At 43.6% G+C, this 24,677-nt stretch overlaps 1 protein-coding gene across 2 annotated transcripts in view; it reads right to left on the reverse strand.

Annotated features, from left to right (window-relative positions):
* Positions 1-24,677, reverse strand: part of LOC130284866 (hemoglobin subunit beta-2-like) — an 81,844-nt gene that overhangs the window by 34,728 nt on the left and 22,439 nt on the right. The window contains exon 2 of one of the 2 annotated variants that reach the window (XM_056535746.1): positions 3,409-3,618. The exons of the other annotated variant lie outside the window; for it this stretch is intronic. The gene's annotated coding sequence lies outside the window, so the exon portion shown is untranslated. The remainder of the gene's footprint in view (positions 1-3,408; positions 3,619-24,677) is intronic. 2 annotated transcript variants of the gene reach the window in all.

Here is a 24,677-nt window from a genome sequence, read left to right on the forward strand (position 1 = left end):
CACGTTTATGTTCAACGGAATAAAGAAATCTGTGCACGTTGATCGGGTGAGTGCGGTTTTTTTCTACATTGTTCCGATTGTGTCAAGCGATATGTGCTCTCCTTAACCAGCACCCGACATAGCACACACCGTCTAGTCTCTATCCATACCTGAGAAAGTGGATACCATATTACCCAGTAAACTGCCTTCACCTGCATAGCAGTGCCGGACTTATACTTTTTCTACTTGCTCTAGATTTGTAAATTACTTCTATTAAAAAATCTTAATCCTTCCAATAGTTATTAGCTTCTGAAGTTTTCTGTCTAACTGCTCAATGATGATGTCACGTCCCGGGAGCTGTGCATGATGGGAGAATATCCCCATAAGAACTGCACAGCTCCCGGGACGTGAGTCATCAGAAAGCAGTTAGACAGAAAACAGCAACTCAACTTCAGAAGCTAATAACTATTGGAAGGATTAATATTTTTTAATAGAAGTAATTTACAAATCTGTTTAACTTTCCGGAGCCAGTTGATATATAAAAAAAAAGTTTTTGCCTGGAATACCCCTTTAATAATAACACAGTAGTGGACTCACTTACTGGTTTGGTTTAAGGCTACATGGCCAAAAAGCTGATGTGTTAGACTAATGTTCTTGAGTCTCAACAACTTCATAAGGTTATAGAGATTTGATAAATTCTGTAGTGAAATGAAGGAAATATCTGCTGCTATAACAAAATTACCTTCAGTGATGCAACAGATAATCACCTAAACCACAAAGTTATAATGCATTACACCAGGATCTGTTATTAGACATTTTAGAGTACAGTGGTCCCTCAAGTTACAATATTAATTGGTTCCAGGATGGCCATTGTATGTTGAAACCATTGTATCTTGAGACCATAACTCTATGGAAACCTGGTAATTGGTTCTGAAGCCCCAAAATGTCACCCAAAAATAGGAAAAAGGATTAAAGAAAAATAAGTAGATAACTAATACAGATAAAGCAAATCCTTACATATAAAAGTAAGAAAGATCTGCTGGGAGATGTAAATCACTGTCTATGTCTGTGTTTCCCAACCAGGGTGCCTCCAGCTGTTGCAAAACTACAACTCCCAGCATGCCCGGACAGTCGTTGGCTGTCCGGGAATGCTGGGAGTTGGAGTTTTGCAACAGCTGGAGGCACCCTGGTTGGGAAACAATGGTTTATGTAGAGTACAGGAGCTTCTTCAGGGTCCCATACAGTACACACAGTGTCCCAAATGGAGCCGCCCTTACTTGTGTCCAAAGGATCAGCTAACCCTGGCACAGGTAAGGAGTAGTACAAAACATGTAGTTCCTCCCTGTACTGTAGGGGGCGCTACCAGATACCAGTCAGTGCATGCACTTCAGGAATACAGGTGATTTACCAGTAAAATGCCCATTCTGATTGGTCGGTCCTTCCAGCCATTGACACGTTTCACAGATCTGGACTGTCCGTAGCATTGTATGTTGAGTTTGGTTTCAAGTTACAATGGTCCAGAAAAGACCATTGTATGTTGAAACTATTGTATGTTGAGGCCGTTGTAAGTTGAGGGATCACTGTATACCTCATATTCCACAGCTTAGTTATTGGAAAGTTATTTTCCCAAATTAGTGACTTTCAATTCTAACCAGATGACTATGGGTCTGAGCCCCTCCAAGATTCCTAAAATAAAAAATACAAAACCTTAAGCTTCAAACAAACCAACATCCTAGTCTGAGCATTGTCAATCAAGATGATAGCATACCTCTGCCATTTCATGCAATGTCATCCTCTGCCTAGTAGGTAAATGAGAGGTAAATGAGTACAGTACAATCAGATGAGGTTCATGAAGTACATCAGTCTCCTGCTGTCGGCAGGAGAGGTAATGCAAGAACCTTTAGATAGAAAAGAAGTAATAAGATGGAGTAGCTCTTTAAGGAATTTATAAGGAGTACTCTGGGTAAGTCAACTTAACCCCTATCCTGTGGATAGGTGGGAAGTTCACTTTATCTGAGTACCCCTACAAAATCTGTTAGTACTGGTAGTGTGCACATCAAAATACAGATGCCTATGCCTGATAGGTTTGTAAAACATGATCTCAAGAACAGGTTTGTAAACAAAATGGTGAAGGGCTAATTTAGAAACAAAAGGAACCTGACATTTTGAGGCATGTTTGTGTAACATATATGTCTGTGTATATGTTACTTATAGTTCCTTAAGACCTTTTTACCGCATTGTTCACAAATGTTTCAATATTAAACCTCATATTCTTTGAATCTTGACTCACATGTTCATAACATGAGAAACTATGAGCATGGGGGATGCTGGCGCCACTCTCTGGAGGAAGTCACTTGGAGTAAAGCCATGACAGCATAGCGCTACAAGATGTGAAGGAAAGAGGCAGCGAAGGCCACAATGGCCGATCCCTTGCACACAATATAAATGGTATATTAGCAATAAGGAGTTTAGCTCTGTCACAAGAACAAGCATTGGTGAAGGTTAGTCTGAATTTTACTTGTGTTCACCCACACTATAAGCCTGTCAATAGGGTTTTAGAGGCTAAACAAGGATTAAGATTTCTTTTATACAATTATTCAGAATTAAGTGCTCTTTAATAGTTCCTGTGTTGATTACTTTATGTGGCCACTTATAATAGGCCCCCAGGTGTCAAAAATGTTGAAAAAGTTTAAAAAAATTTAAATAAATATCCCCCCCCCCCCTAACTAAAAATTTTAATCATTTTCCCAATTAAAAAGAAACTCTGTACAAAAAAAAACAATTTGCCAAATTGGTATTACCGTGCCGAATTGTCTGATCTATTGAATTATTACATTCCTGATCCTGCACAGTCCACGACGTAAATGTAAAAAAAATTCCAGACACCAAAACTGCAGAATGTTGGTCACTTTGTGTCCCAGGAAAAATATAACAAAAAGTCATAACTACAGAAAAGTGGTATAGTGAAAAACTACAGTTCATGGTGCGAAAAATGTAACCCTAACAAAGCTCTGTAGGTGGAAAAATAAAAAAGTAAGCATGTCAATTTTACCATATAGTGAACACCAATTTTTTTTTTCTGCCATTATATGATAAAATAAAGTGCGCAGAAAAAGGAAGCAGGAGCCAGCTCTAAGTCTTCAGGTTTATTCAGAGGTAAAAGTAAGGAACAGGAAACATACACATATCGGCACACCGGACAGAGTGACGCGTTTCGGGTCATGTGACCCTTCGTCGAACAGATGTAAAATAAAGTGTGCAAATGAAAAATACAACTTGTCCCACAAAAAATAAACCCTAATACAACTTTGTCAGTGTTATGGGTGTTAGAAGGTGAGGAGGAAGCAAACGTAAGCCACAAATCCAAATTCGCCAGGTCATAAATTGAAAAAGAAAATATACAGATTAAGGTGTATGCTTTAGCCTTACTTTTGTCAGCTGATGTTCAGGCATGTGATAGGTTCCATGGTGGATGTACGCACACATAGAGCATTCTATAATTGCAGCTGGTCATCTCATCAGGATGCTATTGCTGGAGATCACCTTGGTGAACTCATTAGACTCGCAAGTAGATTAGTGTCAATTCACACTGTGCAGTTTTCAGAAGAGGAATATTGCCATGATGCAAAAGTGATTTACCTATAATGACAATTGAGATGTCTTATGAAGATTTGAAACTTTTAGGTCATGTTCACAAGTAAAAAATGTTTGCATTTTACCTGCTTTTGTAGCAATTTTCCTAAGTCATGGTAAAAATCAAAAATTTTACCATATTTTGCACAATTGCTGTACAATTTCTCCATATTTGCTATGCTTTTGGTAAAGTCAAAGCAATGTATGAATACAGCCTTAGGGGAGGTGTATAACTTCGATATACCCAGACCCCTTAGAGATAGCAGGTAACACATCTAGGTGGGGAGGGGTCTAGGAGCTGATAATGACATCCTGTAGTCCACAGAAAGTCATACTTTGGACTGACATCCTGTGACACACATTAAGCGCAGACTGGTGATCACATGACCAAGTTTGAGTAATGGAATGCATAGATGCAGCTGTGCTGGAAAAAAAATGGCACTATATGATTAGTGATGTGTGTATGATATAGGGAAATAACCTGGAGTGCTTATTTAAATTCCTGAGTCCTTTTCTATTTCAATTTTACCCAGTTTTTATATCAACTTTTTATGTGGAACAGTACCAGATGCTTTAGAAAAATGAGATATAGCATATATAGCCCTATAATTTTTAGGATCCCTTCTTTACCCTTATTTGAATAATGACACTACATCTGCTATTTACCAGTCCTAAGAATAAAGACATAGAAGAGCAAACAGGTGTGTTAAAAGGTATAAAATCTAAATGACTATTCCTGGGGTCCCCATTCTTTTTGGCATAGGTGGCAGACAGAGGGAGGCTGTCAGAAAAGTGGAAGCAGTGGAAGAGCCATGCTGGGGTCCATACGCCAAAAGTAACAACAACGGAGTCAGGAATAAAATGTAAGCCAAATTTTTTTAGACAAATTAAGTAGAATATTTCTACTTCAGAAACAACATGGCAAGGATCTAACAATATACCATACCAATAGGTAAGCATGACAAAAATATGTATCACCGAAAGACACTAAAATATAACTTTTATTATAATACACTTAAAACCTAGACAAAAAACTGACCAACCAAATCACGTTGTTTCCCACAACCAAAAGAAAATAAGGGTATCAATTCCCACATCAATCCGATGTAAACCTGTATCTGATATGATCAAAATATTCTCCACTAGCTAATTTTCTTGGAGGCTATATTTATCCACAGTATTGGACCATAGGTCTCTCTTCCCTTCTCATATCCACATATAGGCAGATAGTAGCCTCTAGTGAGATAGAGAGTCTCCTTTATGTGACATAGCAAGGGAGAACATAGTTTAATGAGGGGTAGGTTCCAGAGCGGGGCCATCCTGTTCAGGACATTCTGCTCCGCCTAGACATAGGGGTAGAGAGAGGGACCAATTGCCAAGGGTTAGCAGGTAGTGGCCATACATTCATAGGCCATTTGCTCCCCTAGGCCCTCCTCCCCTCCAACACTACCTATCCCCCTATCAATCCCTTAGCTACCATACTGGACCCGATTTCATGAAAAGTCTCCAGATTGGTGGAGAAAATTTAATAAGTACATAATTCTGTCATATCATCCCAAGCACACTGTATCCATGTTTACATCGGATTGGTGCTGGAATTGATACCTTATTTTCTTTTGGTTGAGGGAAACTACGTGATTTGGTTGGTCAGTCTTTTGTCTAGGTTTTTAGTGTATTATAATAGAAATTATATTTTTGTGTCTTTCGGTGATAAAAGTTTTGGTTGACACTACAGGTGTATATTGTATTTCTGTAACATTATTTTGCATGACAAAATAGTTTCACACAGGGGAGAGGAATGTACCCCCAATAAACATACAAGAAGCAGCATGAAAAATGTAAACATCTAAATTAGTGCAGGAGAAGTACATAAATGCATATAGTATATAAGAATATATGTTATAAACATCTCTCTTGTTTACTACTGTTGTATTAAGCCATACCATTATGATTAATTTCCTATCCCATATCTTGCTTCATACACAAGAACTCTTCAACGAATGTATTATTTCCAGATAAATCCTTATACATGATAAACGCCTCTCGAACAGACTTACAAGGGATGCATGTAACCGTATTTTCTTTATTCTTTTATACTGTATCGGACCGGTATACTTGTATGCTCTTTGACTTTCTGGATTTTTTTTTTAAATCTTTATAAATAAACTATTATAAAAAAAACACAGCACACTGGACACCAGTAGCTCCCAATGGACCCATTGACAGTAAACATACCTACCTTTCTAACCTTAACACAGTAATGTTAATGTAATAATAACGCCCCCATTGTACTACATATAAGGCAAAGATGCCCCTTTTTTGTATGAAATTCCTGTCAACTTTCTGAGACAATAGATCCCTAAAAACTGTATCCATGTCCTGGACACACAGTGGGGGGTGGCTCATTCGAGATAGTGCTCTCTGCAAACTCTCATTGCCGACTTCACAGTTCAGAAGCTTCAATCACTTGTTATTAATGCTTAAAGGTGTACTCCGCTGCTAGACATCTTATACCCTATCCAAAGGACATGGGATAAGATGTCTGATCATGGGGATCCCGCCACTGCTGCCCCCCGCAATCTCCCACAGCCCCCAGCATTCTAAACAAATGCTGGGTTCCGGCAGCCGTGGTTGAGACATCACGGCCCACCCCTTGTGACATCACGCCACGTCCCTCCATTCATGTCTATGGGGGGTGGTGTGGTGGCCGACCCCCCCCCCCTCCCATAGACATGAATAGAGGGGGTGTGGCGTGACATCACAAGGAGCAAGGCCATGACATCACGATCACGAGCACCTGCTCCAAACGCTCTAAAAAAAATGTTCAGAACGCTGGGGCATGGGAGTATCCCTTTAAGAGCAAAAATTGCAACTATAACTATAGAATTTACAAGCAGTGTGTCACATAGCAGCTACAGCAATAGGAGGAAAATAGAGGAGCAACAGGCACAGAAGGAAGGGAGGGTGCTGGAAAAGCAAAGTGCCAATGATACGTGGGCAGCAAACTCTGCAAACACATTGGAGGAAAAGTTGCTGAGTTGCCCATAGCAACCAATCAGATCGATTCTTTCATTTTTTAGAGGCCTTTTCAAAAATGAAAGAAGCAATCTAAAACTTTTCCTCAGGACAGGTTTTGATAAATCTCCCCCATTGTAGCTGGAAATTTTCGTGATGGTCTGGAGCTTTAGAGAATATGTCCCCTGTTATATGTTCATATATTGATCAACCTTTAAGGGGTTGCCCCCTCTCGGGGATAAGCCCTTACTAGATACCCTCCCCTAAAAATCAACTTTTATTGAATTTGTATAAAATCTCATGACCCCTTCACACGTTTTAAAATTATCAGCGATGCAGTACTGTGCTTCAGTGGGGGTATTATATTGACCCCCTACTGTGTCCGGTATCACTGGAGCTATGGTACTTGATTATTGTATATGATTGGTGTGCTGTAGTGTCTGCATCACCTAACCATAAACTACCAGTCCTCTTATGATTCAACCTGCCTGTCACGATGCCGGCTGGCAGGTAGTGGATCCTCTGTGCCAGAGAGGGATTGGCGTGGACCGTGCTAGAGGATCGGTTCTAAGTCACTACTGGTTTTCACCAGAGCCCGCCGCAAAGCGGGATGGTCTTGCTGCGGCGGTAGTGACCAGGTCGTATCCCCTAGCAACGGCTCAACCTCTCTGGCTGCTGAAGATAGGCGCGGTACAAGGGAGTAGACAGAAGCAAGGTCGGACGTAGCAGAAGGTCGGGGCAGGCAGCAAGGATCGTAGTCAGGGGCAACGGCAGAAGGTCTGGAATCACAGGCAAGGAACACACAAGGAACGCTTTCACTGGCACTAGGGCAACAAGATCCGGCGAGGGAGTGAAGGGGAAGTGAGGTGATATAGGGAAGTGCACAGGTGTAAACACTAATTGGAACCACTGCACCAATCAGCGGTGCAGTGGCCCTTTAAATCGCAAAGACCCGGCGCGCGCGCGCCCTAGGGAGCGGGGCCGCGCGCGCCGGGACAGAACTGACGGGGAGCGAGTAAGGTACGGGAGCCGGGGTGCGCATCGCGAGCGGGCGCTACCCGCATCGCGAATCGCATCCCGGCCGGAGGTGGTAACGCAGCGCCCCGGGTCCGTGGAACCGACCGGGGCGCTGCAGTGAGGGAAGTGTAGCGAGCGCTCCGGGGAGGAGCGGGGACCCGGAGCGCTCGGCGTAACAGTACCCCCCCCCTTGGGTCTCCCCCTCTTCTTGGGGCCTGAGAACCTGAGGATCAGACTTTTGTCCAGGATATTGTCCTCAGGTTCCCAGGACCTCTCTTCTGGACCACAACCCTCCCAATCCACTAAAAAAAAAGTTCTTCCCCTGACCTTTTTAGAGGCCAAAATCTCTTTGACAGAGAAGATGTCCGAGGAGCCGGAAACAGGAGTGGGAGGAACAGATTTAGGAGAAAAACGGTTGAGGATGAGAGGTTTAAGAAGAGAGACGTGAAAGGCATTAGGGATACGAAGAGAAGGAGGAAGAAGAAGTTTGTAAGAGACAGGATTAATTTGACACAAAACTTTAAAAGGACCAAGATAGCGTGGTCCCAACTTATAGCTCGGGACACGGAAACGGACATATTTAGCGGAGAGCCATACCTTGTCTCCAGGGGAAAAAATGGGAGGAGCTCTTCTTTTCTTATCTGCGAATCTCTTCATGCGAGAAGAAGCCTGTAAGAGAGAATTTTGGGTCTCTTTCCATATGGTGGAAAGATCACGAGAAATTTCATCCACAGCGGGCAGACCAGAGGGCAAGGGGGTAGGGAGGGGGGGAAGAGGGTGACGGCCGTACACCACGAAAAACGGAGATTTGGAGGAAGATTCAGAGATTCTGAAATTATACGAGAATTCGGCCCAAGGTAGAAGATCTGCCCAGTCATCCTGGCGGGAGGAAACAAAATGTCGTAAATAGTCACCCAAGATCTGGTTAATTCTCTCTACTTGTCCATTGGATTGAGGATGGTATGCAGAAGAAAAATTTAATTTAATCTTGAGTTGTTTACAGAGAGCCCTCCAGAATTTAGACACAAATTGGACGCCTCTATCCGAGACGATCTGTGTAGGCAACCCGTGAAGACGAAAAATGTGTACAAAAAATTGTTTAGCCAACTGAGGCGCTGAAGGAAGACCAGGAAGAGGGATGAAATGTGCCATTTTGGAGAATCGATCAACGACCACCCAAATAACAGTGTTGCCATGGGATGGGGGTAAGTCAGTAATAAAATCCATGCCAATCAGAGACCAAGGTTGTTCGGGGACAGGTAGAGGATGAAGAAAACCAGCGGGCTTCTGGCGAGGAGTCTTATCCCGGGCACAGATAGTGCAGGCTCGCACAAAGTCCACCACATCAGTCTCTAGAGTCGGCCACCAATAGAAGCGAGAGATGAGTTGCACAGATTTCTTGATGCCCGCATGACCTGCGAGATGGGAGGAGTGACCCCATTTGAGGATCCCAAGGCGTTGGCGTGGAGAAACAAAGGTCTTTCCTGGAGGAGTTTGCCTGATGGAGGCTGGAGAAGTGGAAATCAGGCAGTCAGGAGGAATGATGTGTTGAGGAGAGAGTTCAATTTCAGAGGCATCTGAGGAACGAGAGAGAGCATCGGCCCTAATGTTTTTATCAGCAGGCCGAAAGTGAATTTCAAAATTAAATCGGGCAAAGAACAGAGACCACCTGGCCTGACGAGGATTCAGCCGTTGGGCAGACTGGAGGTAGGAGAGGTTCTTGTGATCGGTGTAAATAATAACTGGAAATCTTGATCCCTCCAGCAGATGCCTCCATTCCTCAAGTGCTAATTTAATGGCTAGAAGCTCTCGATCCCCGATGGAGTAGTTCCTCTCCGCCGGAGAGAAGGTCCTGGAAAAAAAACCACAAGTAACAGCATGCCCGGAAGAGTTTTTTTGTAGAAGGACAGCTCCAGCTCCCACTGAGGAGGCATCAACCTCCAATAGGAAGGGTTTAGATGGGTCAGGTCTGGAGAGCACGGGAGCCGAAGAAAAGGCAGACTTGAGTCGTTTAAAGGCGTCTTCCGCTTGAGGAGGCCAAGACTTGGGATCGGCATTTTTTTTTGTTAAAGCCACAATAGGAGCCACAATGGTAGAAAAATGTGGAATAAATTGCCTGTAATAATTGGCGAACCCCAAAAAACGTTGGATGGCACGGAGTCCGGAGGGGCGTGGCCAATCTAAGACGGCAGAGAGTTTATCTGGGTCCATTTGTAGTCCCTGGCCAGAGACCAAGTATCCTAGAAAAGGAAGAGATTGGCATTCAAACAGACATTTCTCTATTTTGGCATAGAGTTGATTATCACGAAGTCTCTGAAGAACCATACGGACATGCTGGCGGTGTTCTTCAAGATTGGCAGAAAAAATCAGGATATCGTCCAGATATACAACAACACAGGAGTATAGTAGATCACGAAAAATTTCATTAACAAAGTCTTGGAAGACGGCAGGGGCGTTGCATAGACCAAAGGGCATGACCAGATACTCAAAGTGTCCATCTCTGGTGTTAAATGCCGTTTTCCATTCATCCCCCTCTCTGATGCGGATGAGATTATAAGCACCTCTTAAGTCCAGTTTGGTAAAAATATGGGCACCTTGGAGACGATCAAAGAGTTCAGAGATGAGGGGTAGGGGGTAGCGGTTCTTAACCGTGATTTTATTAAGACCGCGGTAGTCAATGCAAGGACGTAGAGAGCCATCTTTTTTGGACACAAAGAAAAATCCGGCTCCGGCAGGAGAGGAGGATTTACGGATAAAGCCCTTTTTTAAATTTTCTTGGACGTATTCAGACATGGCAAGAGTCTCTGGGACGGACAGAGGATAGATTCTGCCCCGGGGTGGAGTAGTGCCCGGGAGGAGGTCAATGGGACAATCATAAGGCCTGTGAGGAGGTAGAGTCTCAGCTTGTTTTTTGCAAAAAACGTCCGCAAAGTCCATATAGGCCTTAGGGAGACCGGTTACATGAGGAAGCACAGGGACACGGCAAGGTTTACTGGGAACCGGTTTTAAGCAGTCCTTGGAACAAGAGGGCCCCCAACTCTTGATCTCCCCAGTGGACCAATCCAGGATTGGGGAATGGAGTTGAAGCCAGGGAAGTCCAAGAAGGATTTCAGAAGTGCAATTGGGGAGGACCAACAGTTCAATCCTCTCGTGATGAGATCCGATGCACATTAGAAGGGGCTCCGTGCGGAAACGTATAGTACAGTCCAATCTTTCATTGTTTACACAATTGATGTAGAGGGGTCTGGCGAGACTGGTCACCGGGATGTTGAACCTGTTGACGAGAGAGGCTAAGATGAAATTTCCTGCAGATCCAGAGTCCAAGAAGGCCACAGCAGAGAAGGAGAAGGCAGAGGCAGACATCCGCACAGGCACAGTAAGACGTGGAGAAGCAGAGTAGACATCAAGGACTGTCTCACCTTTGTGCGGAGTCAGCGGACGTCTTTCCAGGCGGGGAGGACGGATAGGACAATCCTTCAGGAAGTGTTCGGTACTAGCACAGTACAGGCAGAGATTCTCCATGCGGCGTCGTGTCCTCTCTTGGGGTGTCAGGCGAGACCGGTCGACCTGCATAGCCTCCACGGCGGGAGGCACAGGAACAGATTGCAGGGGACCAGAGGAGAGAGGAGCCGGGGAGAAGAAACGCCTCGTGCGAACAGAGTCCATATCCTGGCGGAGCTCCTGACGCCGTTCGGAAAAACGCATGTCAATGCGAGTGGCAAGATGGATGAGTTCATGTAGGTTAGCAGGGATTTCTCGTGCGGCCAGAACATCTTTAATGTTGCTGGATAGGCCTTTTTTAAAGGTCGCGCAGAGTGCCTCATTATTCCAGGATAATTCTGAAGCAAGGGTACGGAACTGTACGGCATACTCGCCAACGGAAGAATTACCCTGGACCAGGTTCAACAGGGCAGTCTCAGCAGAAGAGGCTCGGGCAGGTTCCTCAAAGACACTTCGAATTTCCGAGAAGAAGGAGTGTACAGAGGCAGTGACGGGGTCATTGCGGTCCCAGAGCGGTGTGGCCCAAGCCAGGGCTTTTCCAGACAGCAGGCTGACTACGAAAGCCACCTTAGACCTTTCAGTGGGGAACTGGTCCGACATCATCTCCAAGTGTAATGAACATTGGGAAAGAAAGCCACGGCAAAACTTAGAGTCCCCATCAAATTTATCCGGCAAGGATAGTCGTATTCCAGAAGCGGCCACTCGCTGCGGAGGAGGTACAGGAGCTGGCGGAGGAGATGATTGCTGGAGCTGTGGTAGTAACTGTTGTAGCATAACAGTCAGTTGAGACAGCTGTTGGCCTTGTTGCGCAATCTGTTGTGACTGCTGGGCGACCACCGTGGTGAGGTCAGCGACAACTGGCAGAGGAACTTCAGCGGGATCCATGGCCGGATCTACTGTCACGATGCCGGCTGGCAGGTAGTGGATCCTCTGTGCCAGAGAGGGATTGGCGTGGACCGTGCTAGAGGATCGGTTCTAAGTCACTACTGGTTTTCACCAGAGCCCGCCGCAAAGCGGGATGGTCTTGCTGCGGCGGTAGTGACCAGGTCGTATCCCCTAGCAACGGCTCAACCTCTCTGGCTGCTGAAGATAGGCGCGGTACAAGGGAGTAGACAGAAGCAAGGTCGGACGTAGCAGAAGGTCGGGGCAGGCAGCAAGGATCGTAGTCAGGGGCAACGGCAGAAGGTCTGGAATCACAGGCAAGGAACACACAAGGAACGCTTTCACTGGCACTAGGGCAACAAGATCCGGCGAGGGAGTGAAGGGGAAGTGAGGTGATATAGGGAAGTGCACAGGTGTAAACACTAATTGGAACCACTGCACCAATCAGCGGTGCAGTGGCCCTTTAAATCGCAAAGACCCGGCGCGCGCGCGCCCTAGGGAGCGGGGCCGCGCGCGCCGGGACAGAACTGACGGGGAGCGAGTAAGGTACGGGAGCCGGGGTGCGCATCGCGAGCGGGCGCTACCCGCATCGCGAATCGCATCCCGGCCGGAGGTGGTAACGCAGCGCCCCGGGTCCGTGGAACCGACCGGGGCGCTGCAGTGAGGGAAGTGTAGCGAGCGCTCCGGGGAGGAGCGGGGACCCGGAGCGCTCGGCGTAACACTGCCGCTGGTTAAAACTCATTCAGAACCTCCCCGACGTTTTGCGGAAAAATCCGCTTTGTCAAGGGTTGCGAGGCTACTGAGCTCCGGACGCCCATCACTAGTTTATATGACCTCGGATCCTCCTCACTTCCGTCCCGTCCCCCTCCAATGGAGTAGCGCCACGTCATAATCTCCCTTATCGCGTGATTTGTGGTCCAATCCGGTTCTCCTTTTACTCTTTATTATTATCATGTGACCAGATGACGTATCTGATCGTATGTCTCGCGCGATCTCCTTCGCTGGTCATCTCGCGCATGTCACAGGACTTAGATTTCTTCAGCTTCTCCGACTTGCGCATAACCCGGGTCCGATCTGGGTATGTTTATTTGGCGCATGTCACTGCACTTAGAAATAATTCCGGTCTCGCACCAGCACATATGTGCATATCGTGCATATCCTTGTGCTTAGGGAATTAATTCCCTTTGCAGCTTATGTTGATGTATGGGTATGTTTAGACACTTAGTCCTGTTGGCATTCTTATTTAGCAGTGCAGCACAATACAGTTGTTAAGTCTGTATCACTATACTCAAGGGGGGGGGGGCGATAAATCATATGCTAGTGTGATTGGTTACCATATACCCATCTATATATTCAAAATGTCCCTGTAGATGTTCACTGAAGTAATTGTACCGTAGCTGTTTAGTGAAATTAGTCTCTTTCATGCTGGCTGTTCTCGCATTTATCTTTAGGTTACTCAAATATACGCTAGATTTTCTGGGGACTTCTGATTATATGTTACCAGAAGTACGTTATTGCTTATTCTCATTGTAATTTTTATTTATATTTTTGTTTTTTAGAACATCTTGTGGATCGTTATTTTCCCGGTGGAACCTGAGGTAAGTTGTTGTTCTCTAATATCTGTATTAGGTATTGTTGAGTATATGGGTGTCCGAAGTGGTCTGTACAGGGGTTTTTTTTGGTCTTACTGTGTGTTGTCTTTATGATTATTCATTCCAGGAACGCTACATATGTAAAGTCCTCGTTTAGACCGAATGGGCTTCTACTTTTGAGGCGGTAAATCCACCTTGTCTCCTCTTGTAGTAGTAGCTTATCAATGTTCCCTTTCCTAGGGCCTAGTTTCATTTGACAAAGGCCCCAGAACTTCACAATGTCGGCTCTATTCTCATGTCTCATCCGTATGTGTCTCGCTAGGGGGGTATCCACCCCTGTCCTAATAGTGCTGATATGTTTTCCAATCCTCTTCCTCAATTCTTGTGTGGTTTTGCCCACATAAATCATTGGGCATGTACATGTTGCAATGTAAATTACATTGCGACTGCTACAATTCAAAAATTGTCTAATGTCATATTCTTTTCCATCTGTTGGATTCCTGAATTTCTTTATCCTTGGCATGTGTTTACACATAGTGCAATGCCCGCATGGGTAAGAACCGACTGGAGGTCTGGGGATCCATGTCTCTCCCCCTTCTTCCTCCTTCTTCCTATGATGGCTATGTACCAAAATATCTCTGATGTTGGCTCCTCTTCGATAAGTAATGCTAGGTCTATGGGTAGTCACACCTGTCAGATCAGAATCTAGTTTTAGAACATGCCAATGACGATTAAGAATGTGTGTAATCTGTGTGGCATAGCCATCAAAATTACCTATGCATCTGATCAGTTTGGGTTTGGGATCTGTTGCTATTTTTGGGCCCAATAAGTCCTTCCTTTCAAGGGGCCTCACCCGATTGTAAGCCCTTCTCATATGTTTTTTCGGGTAGCCTCTCTCTACAAAACGTCGCATTAAATTCTGACTCTCTAAATGGAAGTTCTCCTCTTCCGAGCAATTCCTCTTTGCTCGGAGGTATTGCCCATATGGTATACTCTGTTATATGTTCTGCTTGTATCTGCAATATATGAGTATCATATATGCATACTGGTTTTTATTTATTTTGGGGGGACACCTGCTCCTGTACCCCACATGATGTATTGGTAACCTTTCTCCCTTCATTTGACTTGATTTTGGTCAGAATTTTAGCTCATACTGTGATTGTGTATATTGTGTTTACCTAGGATTGTGCAATTGTTACTATGGTCTACTATGGTGTAGGAATTGTTTACTATAGAAGCACTACTAGCACTATTACTCTTTGACTATTGGGCATTGTGCATTAATACGTGATTATTAGTACAGTGGTACACAGTAGCAAGGAAGTGATGTTATATATTATCAGGAATTGCAGGTGTCCCTTGGGGGGACTCTCCAGGAGACTGGGGGCTCTCCTCCATGGCTTTGGGAGACCTTATATCATCTGGCTGCAATGTTTTAAATGTTTTTAAATGTGTGAAACATACATTGTTTTTCATGTGATTTGAATAAAGTACTTTTTCTACTTCATCCATTGGTGTGCGCCGTCATATGCTTTTTTTCTTTCTTTGTCATTTTTTGGGTAATGACAGTGGCCATGGTGTTACAGTATTATCTGGACCTTGAATATACCGTATTTATCGGCGTATAACACGCACTTTTTAGGCTAAAATTTTTAACCTAAAGTCTATGTGCGTGTTATACGCCGATAAGCCACTGCAGTTCAATGGTTTAAAGCGGGCGCTTTAAATCAATGAACTGCAGCAGCTTTGCAGGTGCAGAGACAGCCAGCGCTGCCGGCTTCTCTGCCCCTGCCTGCCCTGGGGTCTAGAGCCCTGCTGCCGGCCCTTCTCTCCCCCTGGCTATCGGCGCCGCTGCCCGTTCTGTCCCCCTGACTATCGGTGCCGGCACCCCATTGCCGGCGCCGATAGCCAGGGGGAGAGAAGCGGTGCCGACAGACAGGGGGAGAGAAGGGGCAGCGGCACCCATTGCCGGCGCCGCTGCCCCGTTGCCTCCCCCCATCCCCGGTTGCATAATTACCTGTTGCCGGGGTCGGGTCCGCGCTGCTTCAGGCCTCCGGTGTGCGTCCCCTGCGTCGTTGCTATGCGCTGCACGGCGGGGCGCATGACGTCAGTGCGCCGCGCTGTGCAGTGCATAGCAACGACGCAGGGGACGCACACCGGAGGCCTGAAGCAGCGCGGACCCGACCCCGGCAACAGGTAATTATGCAACCCGGGATGGGGGGAGGCAACGGGGCAGCGGCGCCGGAAATGGGTGCCGCTGCCCCTTCTCTCCCCCTGGCTGTCGGCGCCGCTTCACTCCCCCTGGCTATCGGCGCCGGCAATGGGTCACCGGCACCGATAGTCAGGGGGACAGAACGGGCAGCGGCGCCAATAGCCAGGGGGAGAGAAGGGCCGGCAGCAGTGCTCTAGACCCCAGGAAAGGCAGGGGGAGAGAAGCGGGCAGCGACGGCCTCTCTCCCCCTGCCTTTCCCTGGGGTGTATCGGGGTATATACGCGCACACGCACCCTCATTTTACCATGGATATTTGGGTAAAAAAATTTTTTTACCCAAATATCCTTGGTAAATGGTATGTATTGAAATATAAAGGTAATGCTGGTCTATTTATAACAAGTGTTGTACATCCACAGTATGCACATCATATTTAATCACTGTATGAAGGTAATATTTGGGTGTAGTATAGTGATATTATCTGACAACTATATACAGTTTCTCACAGCAGTAAGTAAACACCTCACATTTTTTGTAAATATTTTATTATATTTTTTCATGTGACAACACTAAAGAAATGACACTCTGCTACAATGTAAAGTAGTGCGCAGCCTGTATATCAGTGTTTAATGTTGTGTCCCCTCAAAATAACTGGACACACAGCCATTAATGTCTAAACCTTGGCAACAAACGTGGAAATGTCCAAACTGGGCCCTTTTAGCCATTTTATCAGCAGGTGTCTTAAATTTGGTGTTATCGCTCTCATACTCTCTAATACTGGTCACTGGAAGTTTAACATGGCACCTCAGGGCAAAGAACTCTCTGAGGATCTGAAAAAAAGAAATGATGCTTTAAATGAAGATGGTCTAGGTAATAAGAAGATTGCCAAGATCCTAAAACTGAGCTGCAACATAGTGAGCAAGAGACTATACAGTGGTTGTACAGAACAGGCCTCACAATGTTTGATCAAAAAGAAGTTGAGTACACATACTCAGCATTTTATCCAGAGATTGTTTTTGGGAAATAAACGCATGAGTACTATGAGCACTGCTGCAGAGGTTGGAGGAGTGGGTGGTCAGCCTGTCAGAGCTCAAACCGTATGATGCACACTGCATAAACCATGTCCTGTGACCCAAGGAGACCAAGATAAACTTATTGGGTTCAGATGGTGTCAAGTGTCTGTGGCAGCAACTAGGTGAGGAGTACAAAGACAAGTGTGTCTTGCCTACAGTCAAGCATGGTGGTGGTAGTGTCATGGTCTGGGGATGCATGAGTGCTGCGGGCACTGGGCAGTTACAGTTCATAGAGAGAACCATGAATGCCAACATGTACTGTGACATACTGAAGCAAAGTATGATTCCCTCCCTTCAAAAACTGGGCCACAAGGCTGTATTCCAACATAATAACAACCCTAAACACACCTCCAAGATGATCACTGTTATAGAAGCTGAGGGTAAAGGTTATGGATTGATTAAGTATGTCTCCAGACCTAAACCCTATTGAGCATCTGTGGAGCAGAAGGTGGGGGAACGCAAGTTCTCTAAATTTCACTAGTTCTGTGATATTGTCATGTCAAATGAAGGACTCCAATGGCAAACTCTAAAGCTCTGCTAAACTCTATGCCCAAGAGGCTTAAAGGAGAACTGTGGCGCAACACTTTTACTTCCCCTGTGCCCAGGCTGCAACTTCTACATTCCCTTGTTGCGCTGATATCGGCGACCCCTTCCTCCAATGGTGCTCTGCTTCCTGCTTCTTAGGCTCGCTATGCCACACTGCAGTCAGCGAATCGCCGGCCGAAGTGATGGTCCGCCTCAGTTGGTGTTAGGCTGAGTGCGCTGTCATGTAAGGAGCCCGGGCAGCAGGGAGAAGGCGGGACACCGATATCGCCGCAACGGGGGTACGAAAGAAGGTGAGTTAAAGTTTTTTTTTTTTTTTGCAGCCCAGGCACAGGGGAAGTTAAAAGTCTTACACCACAGTTCTCCTTTAATGCAGAACTGGAAAGTAATGGTGGCCCAATTTGAACATTTAAACTTAGTCTGTTGGGTTATTTTGAGGGGACACAACATTAAATACTGTATTACAGGCTGTGCATAAACTACTGTACATTGTAGAAGACTGTCATATCTTCAGTGTTGTCACATGAAAAGATGGAATAAAATATTTACAAAAATGTGAGGAGTGAACTCACTAGTGTGAAACACTGTATGTACAGTATGTAAATAATTATGTGTCTGTAGGGGGTGGGGTGGGGGGGGTGAGTATCTTGTTTGATTTGTACCCTCAGCTTTTAAGACCCAAACAATGCTCCTAAAAGTGATGGAGATCAACACTGCAGCTTTCTACACACTGCATTATGAATTGACTGAAAGTAACAGTGTTGTTGGTATAATATTATACATACATACACATATTTTAGTAGTCACAATAAATGCTTCATTTAGAATTACAAGAAGAGAACGTTTCCTAGTAAACAATAAAAAATGCATGGCTGAATGATTTGCAAACAATAAAATATAATGTGAATTCAAGTAGAGAAAACAGACATGGTCGCACATCTACATTTTGTATTTTGATCATATTGCTTCACAGCATAAATTCAAAAACTAACAGGTTGTTAGTATACCATTACAAACCCACTCGCCAAGTCAAGGCCACCTATTTAGAGTGGGTCCCTAATGTCCCTAGCATAAAATGGCATAGCACTGGGCGGCGGCCACCTCTTTGTGTTATACAATATAATATAATGTATGCTGTTATTTTATGGTGTGTAATTTCTTAGTCAGGACATTTTTTCTTTACTTTTTCTCACCAAATTACTTTACATGACCTCTTTTTCCATGACTGATGGTGCATTTAAACTCACATTTATGGTGGAGGGGAACAGATGACTCAGAACCATTCTACCAGGGATCCCAGAGATAGGCTTTAGTACATTTATCACCTATCCTGTAGAGAATTTATAAATGTGTATCATGGGAAAACCCCTGCGTGTTTCTCTTGACCCATCAACATTGTCATGCATGTGTAAAGGTCATATTATCTCCTAATTTTCTTCATATACTCCTCAAAGGACACAAATGGTGTAAAACTAACATATTACAATAACATATATTACAATGAGGTCCATTGTGACCCTTGCAAAATATTGCTATCTCTGATTTATGCTATTTGGGAATAAACCTATTGTGATTGTGATTATGGATCGAAGTAAGTATATCCAAGAAGCTCTGCAACAGCTCAATGACACACACATATCGAACGTTGCCATGTGAACCTAAGAAAAACATTAAGAGTCTCCTTGACTCTATTCTAAAACAAGCATTGGATGAATCAATCATTGACCATTCCCTCTATGATTTTCTTAAAGTTTCTCACCCCAAAACCCCGGTCTTGTATCTATTACCAAAGATACATAAATCTTTGGTGCACTCCGTCACGAGTCATGCATCCATTTTTCCAGATAAAGTATTACGTCCCTATGCCACCCAAACAAAATAATTTCTCAAGAATGATTTCGCAAAATCATTTCTCCTGCATGCTTTGGGTGTACAAGCTGTCAAGAGAGCTATTTCCTTGGATTTTTCTCCTTCTGAAACATCTTTCATTCTTACATTATTGGATTTTGTCCTTTCCAATAATAATTTTACATTTAATGATACATTTTATTCCCAAATCTCTGGAACCGACATGGGGACAAAACTGGCCCCCAGATACACAAAATTTTTGTTGCGTCACTGGAAGAGTCCACCGTCTATGGGTCCCACCACTCCAGCCATGTGCTGGGGTGGTGGCGCTACATCAACCATGTGTTCCTCCTCTGGGGCTGAGCTTCATGATTTCCACTCTTTTCTCAATAACATCTGTCCCTCCATTAAATTTACCTTGAGTCAATTTACAACTTCCATTCAATTTCTAGACACTTTAATGTCCATCAACAATGGCAGGTTGACCACTAGTCTATTCCCAAAACCTATGGATTGTAATTCTACACTACATTACACTAGCAGACATACACGTTCCATGATCAAATCATTACCTCGTAGTCAAATGGTCTGAGCCAGAAGAATTGTTAGTGAAGAACCCAAAATTATTCCCACTTGTGTCCACCAACAAAATGGTGGACACATTTGCAGAGAGGGGTTACCCCAGAAAATAGCTTGCACAATGTAAAACTGACGTTCTGGCAGTGGATAGAAAAACATTCATTCATGACAAAACACAAAATATTTCCCAAAACCGCATTGCTTTTGTGTCTACCTTTAACAATCAATCTTCTCATATTTCCCGATGCATCAATCAACACTGGCACATTATACAACAGGCATTCCCAAACATTCCCGAATTCCAACAGTCACCTCTCTTATGTTACAGGCGAGCTCCAAACTTGGTTAAAGCCGACATTTCCAACAAGCTTGGTGATGGACAACAATACCTTACAGTGAAAAGCAGGGGATCTTTCCCCTGCTGCCACTGTATTCATTGTCTGAAGATGTTAAAAGGACCGAGTTTTATACACACAAGAAAGGGCAAAATATATAATATCAAACATTATCTCACTTGTACGTCGAGTTATGTAATATACATTTTAATTTGTCCATGTAAACTTTTATATGTTGGGAAACAACTGGCGACTTCTTGTCGGACCATGCCGCCGCCGACATGTTTGTTTACAACCGCATGCAGTGCCCGTCCATACCCCCGACTCTGTAAGTGATTTTTTAAAGTTTTTATCACTGTACACCTGCGTATATCACTAAATATACACTATGTGATTGCATATGATGTATGTGATTTCGTCCAGTGCTATTACTGCATTGATGTTCACTTTGATCACTGTTATGCATGTATGTTATTATATATATGTAGATTTATTTATTTGCATAATCAATTGATTACATCACTTCCTATGCCTTATAAAATGCATCACTTGCACTATGCAGCTAAAATGTCATGTGTTTCTGGATGGACTAAACGCTACCCACTTGAATCACTACTTGTGTGTTTGTGTCCAGCTATGGAGGCCCGTGGCCAGGGGTCTCTGCTCTGACATGCACCCAGCATCTATTCACCTCTAGGAGTGCTGCTACCTTCTTTTGCTTTGGTAATGAAGGTAACTAAATATTTGAATGCAGAACATTGCAGCAATGTATTATGGTCTCAAATTTTGGAATGATAAAATTTTTTAAATATTTAGGGACATATGTTCAAATGCCGCTATAAATACATGGTAGGTGATAGTAGAGCTGGGCAGTATGACCAAAAATGTATATCACAGTATTTTTGTAAGTTATGGTGGTTCCACAGTATTTAACGTTATTTCATGTGACTCGTGGGTGCTGCTTCTCTAAATCTCCCCCCCCTCCCCCCACCGGTTTATCAGCCCAGCACTGCGCTGTCCCCCACATCGGGGAACTAATCACTTTCTCCTCGTCCTCCTGTGAGTATCGGGCCGCCGGCGCTGGAACTCTGTACTGTACTATATATTCCTGTGCCCGGGCTGTAAAAATAAACAAAATAATTTTTAACTTACCTTCCTACGTTCCCCTGTTGCTCCGGCTGGCTCCTTACATGACAGTGTTCTCAGCCTATCTCACCGGCTGAGGCGGGACATCGCTGCGGCCGGAGATAGGCTGACGGCTCTGTGACATTCCCATCCCCAGCATGAGGCCATTAACTGAGCAACGGGGGAACTTAGGAATGTAAGTTAAAGTTTATTTTGTTTATTTTTGCAGCCCGGGCAAAAGGAATATGTAGTACAGTACAGAGTTCCAGCACCGGCGTCCCGCAACTCACAGGAGGACGAAGAGAGCGGTGCTTGTGAGTGACATATGATTAGTTCCCCGATGTGGGGGACAGCGCAGTGCTGGGCTGATAATTCATTTGGGGGGGGGGGGAAGAGAAGTAGAACAGCGCCCGCAGGTCACATATGATTAGTTCCCCAATGTGGGGACAGCGCTCTGCGGCTGATGATTCATTCATTCGAGGGGGGGAGGGGCCCAACCGGTATTGCGGTATGGAAAAAATTTATATTTGGTATGAACTGGTATACCGCCCAGCACTAGGTGATAGCACCTATAGAAATTACTTACAATTTGGAAGGATGCTGCTTTGTGCACAGTTGTACCAGTGTACTGAAATGTGCTTTCTTGAGCATGGAGACCTTGCTGAATTTCAGTACTTCACAGTGTAGTGTCACTAACTGTTTTCGTGGTGACTATGGTCCCAGCTGCCTTGAGAACATTGAAAATATCCTTCCTTGTAGTTATGTGTTGTGTAGATTCCTCACCGTTCTCATGGTCATTGAAACTCTGTAAAGTGACATCTTGCATGAAGCCCCTGACCAAAGCAGATTGACACTTATTTTGTGTTTCTTCCATTTGGGAATTATCACACCAACTACTTGGTGATGGTCTTGTAGCCCAATCCAGCCTTGTGGAGGTCTAGAATCTTGTCCCTGACATGCTTAAACAGCTCTTTGGTCTCGGCCATTTTGTAGAGTTTGGAATCTGATTGACTGATTGTGGTCAGATGTCTTTTATATAGGTAACAAACTGAGACTAGGAGCACTCCCTTTAAAAGGCAGTATCAAAGAGTGCCCCTAATCTCACCTTGTTACCTGTATAAAAGTTCCTTGGGAGCCAGCAATCTTGTTAATCTATAGCAGATCAAATACTTTTTTCAAGTAAAGTGCAAACCTATTCCTAACTTATTTGCAATGCGTTGTTTTTTTTTTCTGGATTTTTTCCTTATTCTGGCTCTTACTGTATAAATAAACCTATCATTAAAATTATAGACTGATCATTTAGTAAGGGGGCAAACCTACAAAATCAAAGTACTTTTTTCCATCACTATATATATATATATATATATATATATATATATATATATACAGCAAAGAGAAGCAGAAAGAAATATTGGTAAAAGAAATGCCATTTCTCAAGCCACTAAAACATGCATATAAATGCATTTGCAGGAGGGAGACACCCTTAGCATTTTAAATGAACTGAAAACACATTTACATATTATCATTGCATGGGGGGGGGGATGACAAATTTGGTGCATATAAGCAACAAACAATAAATCACTTCAGAACACCCCTTGATTCATCCCCTGCAGTTTTTCAGCAACTTTTTATACTCCGTTGCGCAAAACAACTTGTGACTTCACTTCATAATTCAACAACCACTGCAAGTAAAAATCCCTTCAGCAAAAAGTCACCCAAATTTTACATAATAGAGACATTTCTGTGACTTTTCTACACTAAAAAAAAAGGCTCTGATCCTGTTCTTAAATTCTCCTCTATATCTCTTTTAATTTTTGCAAGAGTTTATTATACTATGGTGGGGGGGGGGGGCAATCAATGATCCAATATAACAGAAGTTTCTATCTGACACATTATTTCTTTAGCCTAATATTGGTAACATTTATGTTTAATTAAACAGATCCTATTCCAGGCAACATATTCAGAAAACATAGGGTACAATAGATCAGATTGCATTATGCTGACTATGCTGCATCAGCTTTTTGTCTTTCCACCCATTCTAGGGATGATAATGAGAAGCTCATCACTTTTTGATTATCTCCCCTTTTTGGACAGAAGTGACACCCAGTCCTACTCCACCCTTGTCCTTATCATGGTGTAACTACACCGTGATGTAGGGCTGTACATTAGGGAGAATAGTGTGTTATCTCACTTCATGCATCATAACACATGCATGTCCTACATCTCAAGATCCACAATCAATAGCAAAATAAAAAAATTGAGATTTGAAAAGGTTGTAATTGTAAAGTCTGTCCTCATATAGGTGTACCCGGCACTGTAATTGCACAAATCACTGTATAGCTAGAATCCTCTGGTTGTTAGACCATTCCGGTGCTCACATTAAAGGTACGGTAGAAGGTGTATCCAATGTAGATGTGCAAAAGAATGGAGCACTCACCCGGTCTTGGCGTATGGTAAAAACGTCTTTATTGCATCACAACATAGTATTCCATGCGGGGGAGCAGACAGCCCACTCCACCTGTTCCTGTCCGCTCCCCCGCATGGAGTACTATGCACTGCATGTCGTGTTGTAATTGTAAACCGTCCATGTAATTCTGATTGTTCAAATTATATATATATATATATATATTTATTTTTTTATTTTTTTATTTTTTTTACTTATGCTATTATTAACTATAATCTTGTGTCACAGAAATCCCCCAATAATGCTTAGTAATAATGCAAAAGAAAAGCTAAATTGAGTCTACTGTGCAAACAAAGTTATGAACCCAAATACCTTGGAGCACAAAAACCCCAGGTGTTTAAAAAAAGGAGCTAACATTTGTGAAGTATTTTTAAAAGTTCAAAATAAAAATAATTATTGTAAAGTTAGCTATAGGGAAATTGTCTTTAGTGGGGATAGGAATTTGCTCAGTCACCAAAACATCAGAACTTGAATGCAGGCGGCAATGGATTCATCATAAACAATTTGTCGCAGTGCTCTCAATTTGTCCCAAATCTAAAGAAAAGAACACAGTGCAATGCTCCGCATGTAGCACTATTGTTTATACAGTATTACTGTATAAATAATATATATATATATATATATATGTATATGTATATATATATATATATATATATATATATATATATATATATATTGTGACTGATATGTAAACAAGTAAACTATTACCAATGTATTATTACCTTAAAGGGTTACTGTGTATCTTTGTAAATCATGTCAAAAGTATGATTGCAAGGAGACTATTAACAGATCGCTACATAGCGGCCCCGTATAGCAGACCGCTGCCCTATGAAAACATTGTTTACAAAGATACATAGTTACCCTTTAAGGTAATAATATATT

Source organism: Hyla sarda, chromosome 8, assembly GCF_029499605.1.
Source record: "Hyla sarda isolate aHylSar1 chromosome 8, aHylSar1.hap1, whole genome shotgun sequence".
NCBI lineage: Eukaryota > Metazoa > Chordata > Amphibia > Anura > Hylidae > Hyla > Hyla sarda.